This window comes from Lampris incognitus, chromosome 16, assembly GCF_029633865.1.
Source record: "Lampris incognitus isolate fLamInc1 chromosome 16, fLamInc1.hap2, whole genome shotgun sequence".
Lineage (NCBI taxonomy): Eukaryota > Metazoa > Chordata > Actinopteri > Lampriformes > Lampridae > Lampris > Lampris incognitus.
Genome location: NC_079226.1, coordinates 41,393,554 through 41,408,110, shown reverse-complemented (window position 1 = coordinate 41,408,110; position 14,557 = coordinate 41,393,554). Strand labels below are relative to the sequence as shown.

The 14,557-nt window shown below is 46.8% G+C and overlaps 1 protein-coding gene and 1 long non-coding RNA gene across 2 annotated transcripts in view; one reads left to right on the top strand and one right to left on the bottom strand.

The window, feature by feature from the left end:
- Window positions 1–14,557, bottom strand: part of crim1 (cysteine rich transmembrane BMP regulator 1 (chordin-like)) — a 221,800-nt gene that overhangs the window by 155,910 nt on the left and 51,333 nt on the right. The window lies entirely within an intron of this gene.
- LOC130126359 (uncharacterized) lies at window positions 420–6,054 on the top strand. Its single transcript, XR_008811725.1, has 3 exons — window positions 420–443; window positions 2,020–2,104; window positions 6,014–6,054. It is a non-coding gene; the product is annotated as an uncharacterized LOC130126359 (long non-coding RNA).

The following is a 14,557-nucleotide window of genomic DNA, read 5'->3' as shown; positions in this document are numbered from 1 at the left end:
AGCGTCTTGGAAACCACGTACAACCATGTATGAGCAACACGCTGGGTAAAGTATGTAGGGACCAACAAACATGGCGTTAAAACACGGAATAAAGTCACAATACAGCAATGTGGCCAATTCAAATTCCAAAAGCCAAATAACATCAGAAGCCTTATACTGCCCTCACACACACACACACACACACACACACACACACACACACACGCGCGCACACACACACACACACACGCACACGCACACACACACTCTTCCAGCCAGAGGAATGTGAAATATTTCCTCCCTTTTCTGTGGAAAGTGAGAGGCAAACACACACACACACACACACACACACACAAGGAAGGAGAGAAAAGAAGGCAGGAAGGGACGGAGACAGAAAGAGGTTGGGACAGAGCGAGGTTGGGACAGAGAGAGGCTGGGACAGCAAGACGTTAGGACAGAGAAAGGTTGGGACAGAGCAAGGTTGGGATAGAAAGAGGCTGGGACAGAGAGAGGCTGGGACAGCAAGACGTTAGGACAGAGATAGGTTGGGTGAGAAAGAGGCTGGGACACAGAGAGGTTGGGACAGAGCGAGGTTGGGACAGAAAGAGGCTGGGACAGAGAGAGGTTTGGCAAAAAGAGGTTAGGACAGGGCGAGGTTGGGACAGAAAGAGGTTGGGACAGAGCGAGGTTGGGATAGAAAGAGGCTGGGACAGAGAGAGGTTGGGACAGAAAGAGGCTGGGACAGAGAGAGGTTGGGACAGAGCGAGGTTGGGACAGAAAAAGGCTGGGACAGAGAGAGGTTGGGATAGAAAGAGGCTGGGAAAGAGAGAGATTGGGACAGAGAGAGGTTGGGACAGAGAGAGGTTGGGACAGACAGAGGTTTGGCAAAAAGAGGTTAGGACAGGGCAAGGCTGGGACATAGAGAGGCTGGGACAGCAAGACGTTGGGACAGAGAGAGGTTGGGACAGAAAGAGGCTGGGACAGTGAGAGATTGGGACAGAGCGAGGTTGGGACAGACAGAGGTTTGACAAAAAGAGGTTGGGACAGGGCGAGGCTGGGACAGAGAGAGGCTGGGACAGCAAGACGTTAGGACAGAGAGAGGTTGGGACAGAAAGAGGCTGGGACAGAGAGAGATTGGGACAGAGAGGTTGGGACAGACAGAGGTTTGACAAAAAGAGGTTGGGACAGGGCGAGGCTGGGACAGAGAGAGGCTGGGACAGCAAGACGTTAGGACAGAGAGAGGTTGGGACAGAAAGAGGCTGGGACAGTGAGAGATTGGGACAGACAGAGGTTGGGACAGACAGAGGTTTGACAAAAAGAGGTTGGGACAGGGCGAGGCTGGGACAGAGAGAGGCTGGGACAGCAAGACGTTAGGACAGAGAGAGGTTGGGACAGAAAGAGGCTGGGACAGTGAGAGATTGGGACAGAGAGAGGTTGGGATAGAAAGAGGCTGGGACAGAGAGAGATTTGGGACAGAGCAAGGTTGGGACAGAAAGAGGCTGGGACAGAGAGAGAGATTGGGACAGAGAGAGGTTGGGACAGACAGAGTTTGACAAAAAGAGGTTGGGACAGGGCGAGGCTGGGACAGAGAGAGGCTGGGACAGCAAGTCGTTAGGACAGAGCAAGGTTGGGACAGAAAGAGCCTGGGACAGAGAGAGATTGGGACAGAGAGAGGTTGGGACAGACAGAGGTTTGGCAAAAAGAGGTTGGGACAGGGCGAGGCTGGGACAGAGAGAGGCTGGGACAGCAAGACGTTAGGACAGAGAGAGGTCGGGACAGAAAGAGGCTGGGACAGTGAGAGATTGGGACAAAGAGGGGTTGGGACAGACAGAGGTTGGGACAGAAAGAGATTGAGACAGAGACAGGTTGGGACAGAAAGAGGCTCGAACAGAGAGAAGCTGGGACAGAAAGAGGCTGGGACAGAAAAGAAACTGTGCAAAGAAAGCAAACACGGCCTCAAATATTCTTTCATGTCATTATCTCTCTGTTCTTTTCTACAACTGCTCTTTGCGCTGGTCTCCAACCTGTGACGTCATGCAGCCAGATCTTCCAGCACTAATCTAAGTCAGAGCTGAAGACGCTTTGTGGCCACGAGGCAGTCCTGGGGTCCTTCACTTACATCTTGGTAACATTCTTTTGAAACCAAGAACAAAAACTTATTCTATCAGACCACAAACTAAATATCTAACACACTTTCGGTCGTCTGTATTGTTGTCGGTATTGTTGTCAGTATTGTTGTCGGTATTGTTCCAGGTACTGTTCCAGGTATTGTTGCAGGTATTGTTCCAGGTACTGTTGCAGATATTGTTCCAGGTACTGTTCCAGGTATTGTTGCAGGTATTGTTGTCGGTATTGTTCCAGGTATTGTTGTCAGTACTGTTGTCGGTATTGTTGTCAGTATTGCTGTCGGTATTGTTGTTGGTACTGTCGTTGGTATTGTTGTCAGTATTGTTGCAGGTATTGTTGTCAGTATTGTTGTCGGTACTGTTCCAGGTATTGTTGCAGGTATTGTTGCAGGTATTTTTCCAGGTATTGTTGCAGGTATTGTTGCAGGTATTGCTCCAGGTACTGTTCAAGGTACTGTTCCAGGTACTGTTCCAGGTATTGTTGCAGGTATTGCTCCAGGTACTGTTCCAGGTATTGTTGCAGGTATTGTTGCAGGTATTGTTCCAGGTATTGTTGCATGTATTGTTCCAGGTATTGTTGCAGGTATTGTTGCAGGTACTGTTCCAGGTACTGTTCCAGGTACTGTTGCAGGTATTGTTGCAGGTACTGTTCCAGGTATTGTTGCAGGTATTGTTCCAGGTATTGTTGCAGGTATTGTTCCAGGTATTGTTCCAGGTATTGTTGCAGGTATTGTTCCAGGTATTGTTCCAGGTACTGTTGCAGATATTGCTCCAGGTACTGTTCCAGGTATTGTTGCAGATATTGCTCCAGGTACTGTTCCAGGTATTGTTCCAGGTATTGTTGCAGATATTGCTCCAGGTACTGTTGCAGGTATTGTTCCAGGTATTGTTGCAGGTATTGTTCCAGGTACTGTTCCAGGTATTGTTGCAGGTATTGCTCCAGGTTCTGTTCCAGGTATTGTTGCAGGTATTGTTGCAGGTACTGTTCCAGGTATTGTTGCAGGTATTGTTCCAGGTACTGTTCCAGGTATTGTTGCAGGTACTGTTCCAGCTATTGTTCCAGGTATTGTTCCAGGTATTGTTCCAGGTACTGTTCCAGCTATTGTTCCAGGTATTGTTCCAGGTATTGTTCCAGGTACTGTTCCAGGTATTGTTGCAGGTATTGCTCCAGGTACTGTTCCAGGTATTGTTGCAGGTATTGTTGCAGGTATTGTTCCAGGTACTGTTCCAGGTATTGTTGCAGGTATTGCTCCAGGTACTGTTCCAGGTATTGTTGCAGGTATTGTTCCAGGTACTGTTCCAGGTATCGTTGCAGGTATTGTTCGAGGTCTTGCTCTGGGTGACACTACAGAAGCCTTGTGTCGTTTGTCTTCAGCTGTGGGTGAAATGTGTTCACACTGAGAAATATATCTGAGCCGTCTCAGGCAACAGGAAGAACTATTTTTTGTTGTCAGGTAAAACATCATAACACCAATTCTGGTCCTTTGTCTTTCCTCACGTCGGACTTACTTTTATGGACTATACGTGTCAAGTAAGTCGTGTGGCAGTAGGATCAGTGAGACCCCTCAGAACAAAGTGGATGTGAACATGTCATCTTCCTTACAAGACTAGCTTTATGGACAGATTGGTGTGATGTCTTTATGGACAGACCAGTGTGATATCTATATGGACAGACCGGTGTGATGTCTACATGGACAGACCGGTGTGATATCTATATGGACAGACCGGTGTGATGTCTTTATGGACAGATTGGTGTGATGTCTTTATGGACAGACCAGTGTGATGTCTTTATGGATAGACCGGTGTGATGTCTTTACGAACATACCGGTGTGACGTCTTTACGGACAGACCAGTGTGATATCTACATGGACAGACCGGTGTGATATCTATATGGACAGACCGGTGTGATGTCTTTATGGACAGACCGGTGTGATGTCTTTACGGACAGACCGGTGTGATGTCTTTACGGACAGACCGGTGTGATGTCTTTACGGGCAGACCGGTGTGACGTCTTTACGGACAGACTAGTGTGATGTCTTTACAGACAGACCGGTGGGGTGTCTTTATGGACAGACTGGAGTAACGTCTTTATGGACCGAATGTCTTTACGGACAGACCAGTGTGATGTCTTTATGGACAGACAGTTGTGGTGTCTTTATGGACAGACCGGTGTGATGTCTTTACGGAGAGACCGGTGTGATGTCTTTACGGACAGACCGGTGTGACGTCTTTATGGACAGACTAGTGTGATGTCTTTACGGACAGACCGGTGGGGTGTCTTTATGGACAGACTGGAGTAACGTCTTTATGGACCAAATGTCTTTACGGACAGACCAGTGTGATGTCTTTATGGACAGACTGTTGTGGTGTCTTTATGGACAGACCGGTGTGATGTCTTTACGGACAGACCGGTGTGATGTCTTTACGGACAGACCGGTGTGACGTCTTTATGGACAGACTAGTGTGATGTCTTTACGGACAGACCGGTGGGGTGTCTTTATGGACAGACTGGAGTAACGTCTTTATGGACCGAATGTCTTTACGGACAGACCAGTGTGATGTCTTTATGGACAGACTGTTGTGGTGTCTTTATGTACAGACCGGTGTGACGTCTTTATGGACAGACTGGTGTGGTGTCTTTATGGAGAGACCGGTGTGATGTCTTTATGGACAGACCAGTGTGGTGTCTTTATGGACAGGATATCTTTACACACAGACCGGTGTGGTGTCTTTATGGACAGGATATCTTTACACACAGACCGGTGTGGTGTCTATGGACAGACCATTGTGGTGTCTTTATGGACAGGATATCTTTACGGACAGACCAGAGTGATGTCTTTACAGACAGACCATTGTGATGTCTTTATGGACAGGATATCTTTACAGACAGACCGGTGTGGTGTCTTTACAGACAGACCGGAGTGATGTCTTTACAGACAGACCGGTGTGGTGTCTTTACGGACAGACTGGAGTGATGTCTTTATGGACAGACCGGTGTGATGTCTTTATGGACAGACCGGTGTGGTGTCTTTATGGACAGACCGGTGTGGTGTCTTTATGGACAGACTGGAGTGATGTCTTTATGGACAGACCGGTGTGGTGTCTTTACGGACAGACCGGTGTGGTGTCTTTATGGACAGACCGGTGTGGTGTCTTTACGGACAGACCGGTGTGGTGTCTTTATGGACAGACCGGTGTGGTGTGTCTGACAGTGGTGATTATATTATGTCTCTCTGAGCGTGGGTAGCTGGTGGACGGTCAGCTACAGTTATATTTACTAAATTGTCATTACAATGTGGGATTCAGGAAATTCTTCACATTCCAGACATTTCTCCGTGAGGTATGTTTGCACAGGCACACATATGGAGAAAAACCCTTAGACATGCACGCACACGCACACACACAGACACACACACAGACACACACACACACAACAGACATGCTTCAACACATAACGCTTAATAAGACGGTAAAGCAGGCCCGAGCTCACACTTCTCACCAGGCAGCTGCTTGGACAGACCGCATGGCTGTGCTTCTGAGTAACCTCGCCACCTTTCCAGAGGACGGCCTGATTATAATGTCCAACTCCTTCCCAGCCTCACCACCCCGGGACACCGGGGATCAGGGTGCTGCTGGCGTCCTTACTTTCTAAGACAATTACCCTGCGGAGTGTCAGTTTGGCTTTTACATCCGCCTCTATTGCTTTCAATAAACAAGCCCGGCCCGCTGCTGCATAGCCGGGGCATTACAGTGGCCCATGGGGAGGCAATAACTCTTACCCCCCCCCCCTTAGCAGGACATCTTTAGCAACGATTTTACAGGCTACGGCTGGAGTAATTGTATTTGTTCTGTGATATTGTACAGTTATGACCCGTGGGCATCTCTGTATGAGATCTGCTTGTTTACAGCCGACTGATGAATGGCCCGGCCGATGTGACAGAACCACCAGTCAGCAACAGAACCACCAGTCAGCAACAGAACCACCAGTCAGCAACAGAACCACCAGTCAGCAACAGACCGACACCGGACATGCAGCACCGACCTTTCTTTAGCCGTTTATTTTATTTTGATTTACTCTCTATTTTGTCAGGGTTCATTTCTAGACTTGGTTGTCAATTTATAATGATGGTAAATATTCTTTAATAAAGTTATTTCTTTAAAAGCGGACTTTCTGGATACCTTTGCATCGCCATATTGGAGCAAGCTGGTGCACGAGCCAAATAAAAGGGCCTGTTTTCATCCTCAACCTCGGCCGCCGTATCGGTCATCTGTCCCCGTTTCCCTCTAGCAGCGGCATCGGCCTCAACATCCCAAATCCTCCCGTTTTCTCCCCAGTTGTACTTGGCCAATAACCCCAATAACCCCGTCCCGGTCTCTGCTCCACCCCCTCTGCTGATCCGGGGAGGGCTGCAGACTACCACACGCCTCCTCCCATACATGTGGAGTCGCCAGCCGCTTCTTTTCACCTGACAGTGAGGAGTTTCACCAGGGGGACGTAGCGTGTGGGAGGATCCCGCTATTCCCCCCCAGTTCCCCCTCCTCTCTGAACAAGCACCCCGACCGACCAGGGGAGGCACTAATGCAGCGACCAGGACACATACCCACATCCGGCTTCCTACCCGCAGACACGGCCAGTTGTGTCTGTAGGGACGCCCGACCAAGCCGGAGGTAACACGGGGACTCGATCTGGCGATCCCCATGTTGGCAGGCAACAGAACAGACTGCCACACCACCTCTTTTCCTTTCCTTAGAGCAGCTGCCAGTAACAAGCAACCCACAACCCTTCAAATCTCCCCCGGTAGAGATGCTGAAATGACGAGTTAACGAAGGAGCTTTAATGAACTAGCTTTTTGGCTAACAGTAACGGAGGCAGACCGATTTCATTATGATCACAATTCTCAGAAAAACCATGTGCTGCTGGACTAGACAAATTCATTGAGAAGCACAATCTGCTGAGCGGTAGCCACGACGGGTGTCGACCAAACAGATCGACATGTCTGCCGTTCATTGAGTTAATTGCAGAAATAACTAATTGCATAGACCAAAAAAAGTTTGCTGTGGGAATATTTGTAGATCTAAAAAAAAAAGCCTTTGACACTATTGATCACAATAGATTAACAGACAAACTGGAAAGGTATGGCATCAGAAGGGTGGTGCAGAATTGGCAAAGAAGCTATGTAAGTAATAGGCAGCAGTTTGTGAAGATAGGCGACATAAGTTTTCATGCATGAATGTTACTTGTGATGTACCCCAGGGGTCAGTTTTAGGTCCACAACTCTTCATTCTGTACTTAAATGATACATATAAGATAACGAAGATATTGAAATGTGTTTGATATGCTGATGATATGAATATATTTTGTTCTGGTGATCATTTCCAGCAGCTTTTGGAGGAGACCACAATAGAAATGGAAAAATTAAAATGGTGGTTTGAAAAAGCAAAATATCCTTTAATCTGGACAAGACAAAGGTTATGTTGTTTGGAAATTTATTAAATAAACAAAAAAATAAAAGTAGTGATAGATAATGTCCCGCTAGAATGAGTATATGAAAATAAATTCCTCGGTGTGATACTAGACCACAAAATCTGCTGGAAAACTCACATAACATATGTGCGAACAAAGTTGCAAGGAGCATTGCAGTCATGAGAAAGGCAAGACACATGCATCATCATGATCATCATGATCATCATGATCATCAGCCACTTCTCCAGGGTCGGGTTGTGGTGGCAGCAAGCTAAGTAGGGCACTCCAGATGTCCCTTGCCCCAGCAACGCCCTCAAGTTCCTCCTGGGGGATTACGAGGCGTTCCCAGGCCCGACTGGACATGTAGTCCCTCCAGCGAGTTCTGGGTCTACCCCGGGGTCTCCTCCCAGTTGGACATGCCTGGTAAACCTCCAAAGGAAGGTGCCTAGGAGGCATCCTAATCAGATGCCCGAACCACCTCAACTGGCTCCTTTCGATGTGAAGGAGCAGCGGCTCTTCTCCGAGCTCCTTCCGGATATCCGAGCTCCTCAACCCCGTCTCTAAACCTGAGCCTAGACACCCGACGGAGGAAACTCATTTCAGCCGCTTGTATCCGCGATCTCACCCTTTTGGTCACTACCCAAAGCTCATGACCATAGGTGAGGGATGGAACAAAGACTGACTGGTAAATTGAGAGCTTTGACTTCCGGCTCAGCTCCCTCTTCACCACAACGGTCCGGTACAACGTCCACATTACTGCTGATGCTGCACCAATCCCCCTGTCAATCTCCCGCTCCATCCTACCCTCATTCGTGGACAAGGCCCAGAGATACTCGAACTCCTTCACTTGAGGCAACAACTCCTCCCCAGCCCAGAGGGTGCAATCCACCATTTTCCGGTTGAGAACCATGGCGTCAGACTTGGAGGTGCTGACTCTCATCCCGGCCACTTCACACTCAGCTGCAAACCACCCCAGTGTGCGCTGGAGGTCGTGTTCTGATGAAGCCAACAAAACCACATCATCTGCTAAGAGCAGGGATGCCATTTTGAGGTTACCAAAACGGACACATCTCACCTTGGCTGCGCCTTGAGATCCTGTCCATGAATATCACAAACAGAATCGGAGGCAAAGGGAAAACCTTGGAGTCCTACACCCACCGAAGGCGTGTTTGACTTTGTGCCGAGAATACAGACACAGCTCTCACTTTGGTTATACAAGGACCGGGTGGCTTGTAGCAAATGCCCTGGTACCCCAATGGAAGACACATTTTGGATCATAAATCATTGTACACTCTGCATTGTTCATTTATTTTACCGTATCTGACCTACCGTGTGGCGGTATGGGGTAACACCTACAAAACCAACCTACAACTATTATGTACACTACAAAAAGAGCCATAAGGATAGTTAATAATGTAGGATATTGTGAACACACTAACAAGCTATTTTTAAAGTCAAGCGCCTTGAAGTTCAGGGATTTAATAGGATTTAACACAGCACAAATAATGTTCATAGCCAGAAACAATCCACTACCCAGTAATATACAAAACATATTCTCAGATAGAGAAGGGGAATATAATTTGAGAGGGAAATTTAACTTCGAGAAATGATGTGTTGGTGCAACTGTGAAGAGCATGGGCCTTTCAATCTGTGAGGTAAAACTGTGGAACGGTCTGAAAATGGAACTGAAAGTACACACATTACACAGTGCAAGAAGAAGTACAAAGGTCTGATTATCAGGGAGATATAGATAGGGATGATAAAGAGTTGCCTTGACTGTCTCCGTTTTATTCATCGCTCCACATTTCTTATTACACTTTTCTTTCCTTTTTCTTCATATGACACCGAGTGGATATTCGGGTTATATGCAGCATTGAGATCTGTTTATTCTTGGTACACGATATTAGGATGTGTTTTTTGTTTTCTTTTTTCTTTCTGTCGTGTGATTTTGTTTTCTATTTTTCCCCTCTTTTTTCTCCTATTGTTCACAGTAGGTGAGTTTGCATTGTGCAGCACAACTTGTACTGCAGGTGAACTACACAGTACAGTGGGAAGTGAGGTTGTAATGTATAGTAGCTGAATTAACTTGAGTAGGTGAGAAGGGGTAGTAAAAAACAAGTGTATACTTCCTCCTACTGCTTTTCCAACATGTAACACATAATCTGATGTATATGGAGATTTGTTTGTTGAGTTTGATGTGTGGATTTGTTGATCGCTTCAGATTATTGGCAATGGCTTATCTGTATGTTATGTCCTGCTTATTTACATGCTCAAAATAAATCATCACCATCATCATAATGCCTTTTGGATGATACATTTTCTAAAAGATTCTACTCAATGAGCCTTGTAGGCCTGCCTTATTACGCAATCCAAATGCTCACTAACGTTTTCCATAATGGCAATGTAGACCGCTAGCTGGAGCGCTTGTCATTGTTTCAGCTCATGGAGACAAAGACTTTGAGAACAGCAACACACCGAGAGCAAAGGAAGTTCCAACTGAAATAGTTGGCACCAATGGGAGGCTTACTTCAACAGTCCACATCTGATGTGTCACTCTACCGTAGCAGTAAATCACAATTTAGTCCCCATAGTACTTCACAGCAAGAGGGTCCTGGGTTCGAACCCCGGGGTAGTCCAACCTTGGGGTCATCCCAGGTCGTCCTCTGTGTGGAGTTTGCATGTTCTCCCCATGTCTGCGGTGGGTTTTCCCCAGGTGCTCCGGTTTCCCCCACCATCAAAAAGACATGCACGTTAGGGTTCGTACTCCTGTCTGTGCCCCTGAGCAAGGCATGGCAAGATGAACTGCAGTTGGTCCCCGGGTGCTGCATGGCTAGCTGCCCACTGCTCCTAGTTGCACAGCTAGCTTAAACGCAGAGCGTAATTTCCCTACGGGTATCAATAAAGTATATTAAAAAAAAGTTTTTAAAAATCAATCATAACTGCATTCAGTACAATATATGACACCCCCTCCCCTTAGGTGCCGAGCGGACAGAGTAGTGTACACACCTAAAAGCAAACAATAATTTGTGGCATTCTTAAATCACACACAAACTGCAAAGCGGGTAAGCATCACAGAACGCCTTCAGCAATCTGTTAATTCCCCTTTGCACATGTAAAGTACACATACAGAGGTACAAATACTGCAGCGTAACAGACAGTCATTTGCAATGCATCTAGTCAAGACAATTCACTGACTAGAGGCTGTAAAGTCCGGGCTGCTTGGCACGGTAGGTACTCCCTGCTGAGGCAATTCCCTGTGTGTGTGCAACAGGCAGGCTTATGAAGCGAGAGCACACTCGGGCAAGCAGGGAGACAGCGAGCAGCAGCTGTGGCGGATAAAAAAGACATTACAAAGAACTTTACTGCGGCCAAAGAATTTAAACAAATTATTCCTTGACCAAAGTACAAGGCATGGTGGCAGTGCAGGTTTTATAACTGACGTTAACCCTAGTATTTGCATCATGTTTGTCGTTTAAACTTCCGTTAAATTTGGCAAAATTTGCCATTTCCATCCTTGATAGATCCCTGACAGCTTGTTCAGACACACATGTGCACACTCAAACACACAAGTACACACAAAAGTAAGTGTATACGCCCGTAATCGGTTCCTCAATTACATCTAGCTTTCTTCTTGCCTTTGTTGGTGTCGGCATTGTGATTTACTGCTAGAGGGTCTGTCATAAATTGACATTTTTATCTAGTTTTTAGCCTCAACATTGTTTTTAACAACTTTTAATTAACCTTGTGGCTTGCCTGCACCACTTTCTGGATTTTATCGGATGACTGACTGTTGCACAGACTTGAACCCACTGGAGTCTCGGACTTCGCAGCGCTTTCGCCGTGTATGGCGAACTCTGTATGGACTCGGCCCTCTGCCATGGCCGTGATCGGCGGTTTTATTCTTATTTATTCTTACTTCCTCGCTGAGCTGTTTTGTTTGATTTCTGGAAATACAGCCGTGTTCCCATGTTCAGTGTTCGGGCCTTGGGAAAAATGCCTCCCCTCTCTTCTCCTGCCATTGAATGCATCAACTGTGCCACCGCCGAGCTTGAGAAAAGAATCTCTATGCTCTACCAAATACGAGAGGATGAACAACTTATTGACGGTTTGATTGCTGCTTCCCAAGCTGATGTCCGGGAACCGGCTGACGATCAGAACCGGCGTTGCGAAGAGGCTTTCGGACAAAACGAGCCCCTCACCGATGACACTATTCACTGTTCTGGCCTGAACCCACTTGAGACCGACACCACATCGGATCTGGATATGTGCTATTGACTAAACCACAGAGCAAGACCGAAGACCTGTTCTACCCCCACAGTGTCAAACCCTGAACTCTGCACAGATGTTTTCCAGGGTAAAAGAAGAGTTAGACACAACAAGCACAGGTCCACTAATGTTGCAACGGAGGGTCGGCTGGAGAACAGGTTTATTATTCTGGATGAGCTGCCTGTCAGTGAGCACAATGGTAATGCCACAGGTAGCCCAGGGCTGGCTTGCTGCTCGACACCCAACCACCAGTCGTCCGGGGTCAAAGTGGTGTTCCGCGGTCGTAAGAGAGACTCGGGCGGAGCCCCCCCCCCACCTAAGGCTCTTTAACCGCTACACGACACTGTCTGACTGCATCGCAGCTTCCACACCTCCTGTGGCTAGCAATGTTCAGCTGGCTTGCCGCTCCATTGCAAAGCCAAATCATCGGCTTCTCATCCCAGTGAAGGAATTCCCGTCGTAAGCTTTCACACTGGCCCAAAAACCCCCGCTAACATCCGCCTTTACACACTGACCAAAGGCGGACATTAGCGGGTTATTTTGCGGGCCAGTGTGATCCCCTGGAGAGAGGCCATGCTCAGAAATGGAAGTCTCCCTCGTCCCGAGTTGGCAGGGTATCCCTCTTGCAGGTCTGTTGTAGTTGCCTCGTCGCAACACTTGCCAGCCCAGACAGCCCTGCGTCAGCCAGTGACATTAACACAGCCTGCGGAACCAGATTATGCTCTCTCCCACGCTGAGAACCCACAGCCGTCAGCTCCCCATCCCCTCCTCTCCCCAACTACATTAATAGTGGGGGATTCCATAATCAGGAACATCCATTTTTTTTCCAACGCAGCTACACACCGTTTCCCTGGAGCCACGATCCCCGTCATCCTGGCTAAGCTCCCGGGCTGCGTAGCTTGCTCCCATCTTCTTCTACCAACCGCATGATAGTGCGTGTGGGGACTAACGGTGCAGCTTGTCAGCAGTCTGAACTGACTAAAAAGGGTTTTAACAACCTTTTTAAACTTTTAAGTTCTTCCAGAAAATCTGTTTTGCTTTCCAGTCATATTCCCACAGTGGCCCGTGGAGTAGGACGCTTCAGCAGAATCCTCAGCCTCCACACTTGGCTCCGGTCCGCCTGCAGAGCTCATAATTTGGCTTCTTGACCATTTTGATTTGTCCTGGGAACGCTTTTCCTTTTTTAGAAGAGACGGTGTCCACCTCAACAAGCTGGGTAGCCGCATGTTAGCGGCCGATTGGCATTACGTTGTGCGGTCTTGTATTCATGAATGACTATTTCCACTCCACGCAGTCCCCCAGGTTAGTTCTATAGGTATATATAAACAATACCTTTGTTCCATAAACATGATGTCTCGCGTTCTTTACCACTTGTTGCGCTGTGTAAACCAGCTCTTCTAATGGTGAGTCCTCTCTCGTCCCATGGCTCTTACAATATACTTGTTAGGATTAGGCCACGATTTAATACCCACTACCCCTTTGCATCATGTGTCTTCAACTGTCAGGCCAGATTATTTGATTGCAGAAATCAGAATTATAAATACTTTATTAGTCCCCGAGGGGAAATGGGATATTACAGTAATTGCAGCTTGCTGTAGTGGTTCCAGTCCAACTAAGCCCCTTACTCTAATTGTTTTTGCTCTTTTAAATGCCCAGTCCATGTCAAATAAATATTTGATTCTCAATGATGTAATTACTTCCCTCAACATTGACTTTCTATTTCTTACCGAGACCTGGCTTAAACCTGGGGAGTGCTCAAACCCAGGTTAACAGGCCGGGGGGGGGGGTATAGTAGCTGATTTTAAGAACCATTACATTTGTATTCCTTTTACTTTTGGTTCTTTTAATAGTTTTGAAATCGTAACTTCTAAAATTGTGCGTGACACCCAATTTGCTGTATAATAATTTATCGACCCCCCCCATTCATCGAAAGGTTTTCTCAATGAATTCTCTGAGGTATTGTCCTCTCTTGTTCCTAAATTTGATAGGACCATTATAGTTGGTGATTTTAACATTCATATTGACAATCCTTTTAACTCATTTGTCATAGTTTTTTTTTAATTTCTAAATCTTTTAACCTTGTGCAGCATGTCACTGGCCCAAAACACAACCGTGGCTACACCCTTGACTTAGTTTTCACCCTGAGCATGTCTCTTAATTCCCTGAATAAAACTGAGTTTGTCTCTATTAACTGTGATGCTTCTTTACCACCTACTACACTACCCCAGAAACATAAAATTAACTCTCGCATCTTTAACAAGCAATCAGCAGCCATGTTTTCTAGTTATTTTTCCAGACTGGCCAGCTGCCCTCCTCACTTCGCCAACATTAATGACCAAGTTAGTTGGTTTAATGATTTGTGTACATCTGCCCTTGATTTTCGGCTCCATATACTTCCAGGACACAACCCCTTGGATCAGTGAAAACATCCATCAAAAAAGAAGGGAATATAGGAAGGCCGAATGCAGATGAAACAAATCTACTCTTGAAGTTCATCAACTCCATATGAAGGAGTTATTATCAAAATGGAATCAAACTATTAAAGATTCGAGAGTTGTGTACTTCTCTGACTTGATTGAGAGTAATAAACATAACCCTAGGTTTCTGTTTAGTACTGTGAATCAGCTTGTGAATCCCTCTATTCCGACCATTTCCGCCTGTTCTGCTAATGACTGAACATTTCTTGTCTTCCTTTATTGGCAAGATCGATGGCCTAATGTCC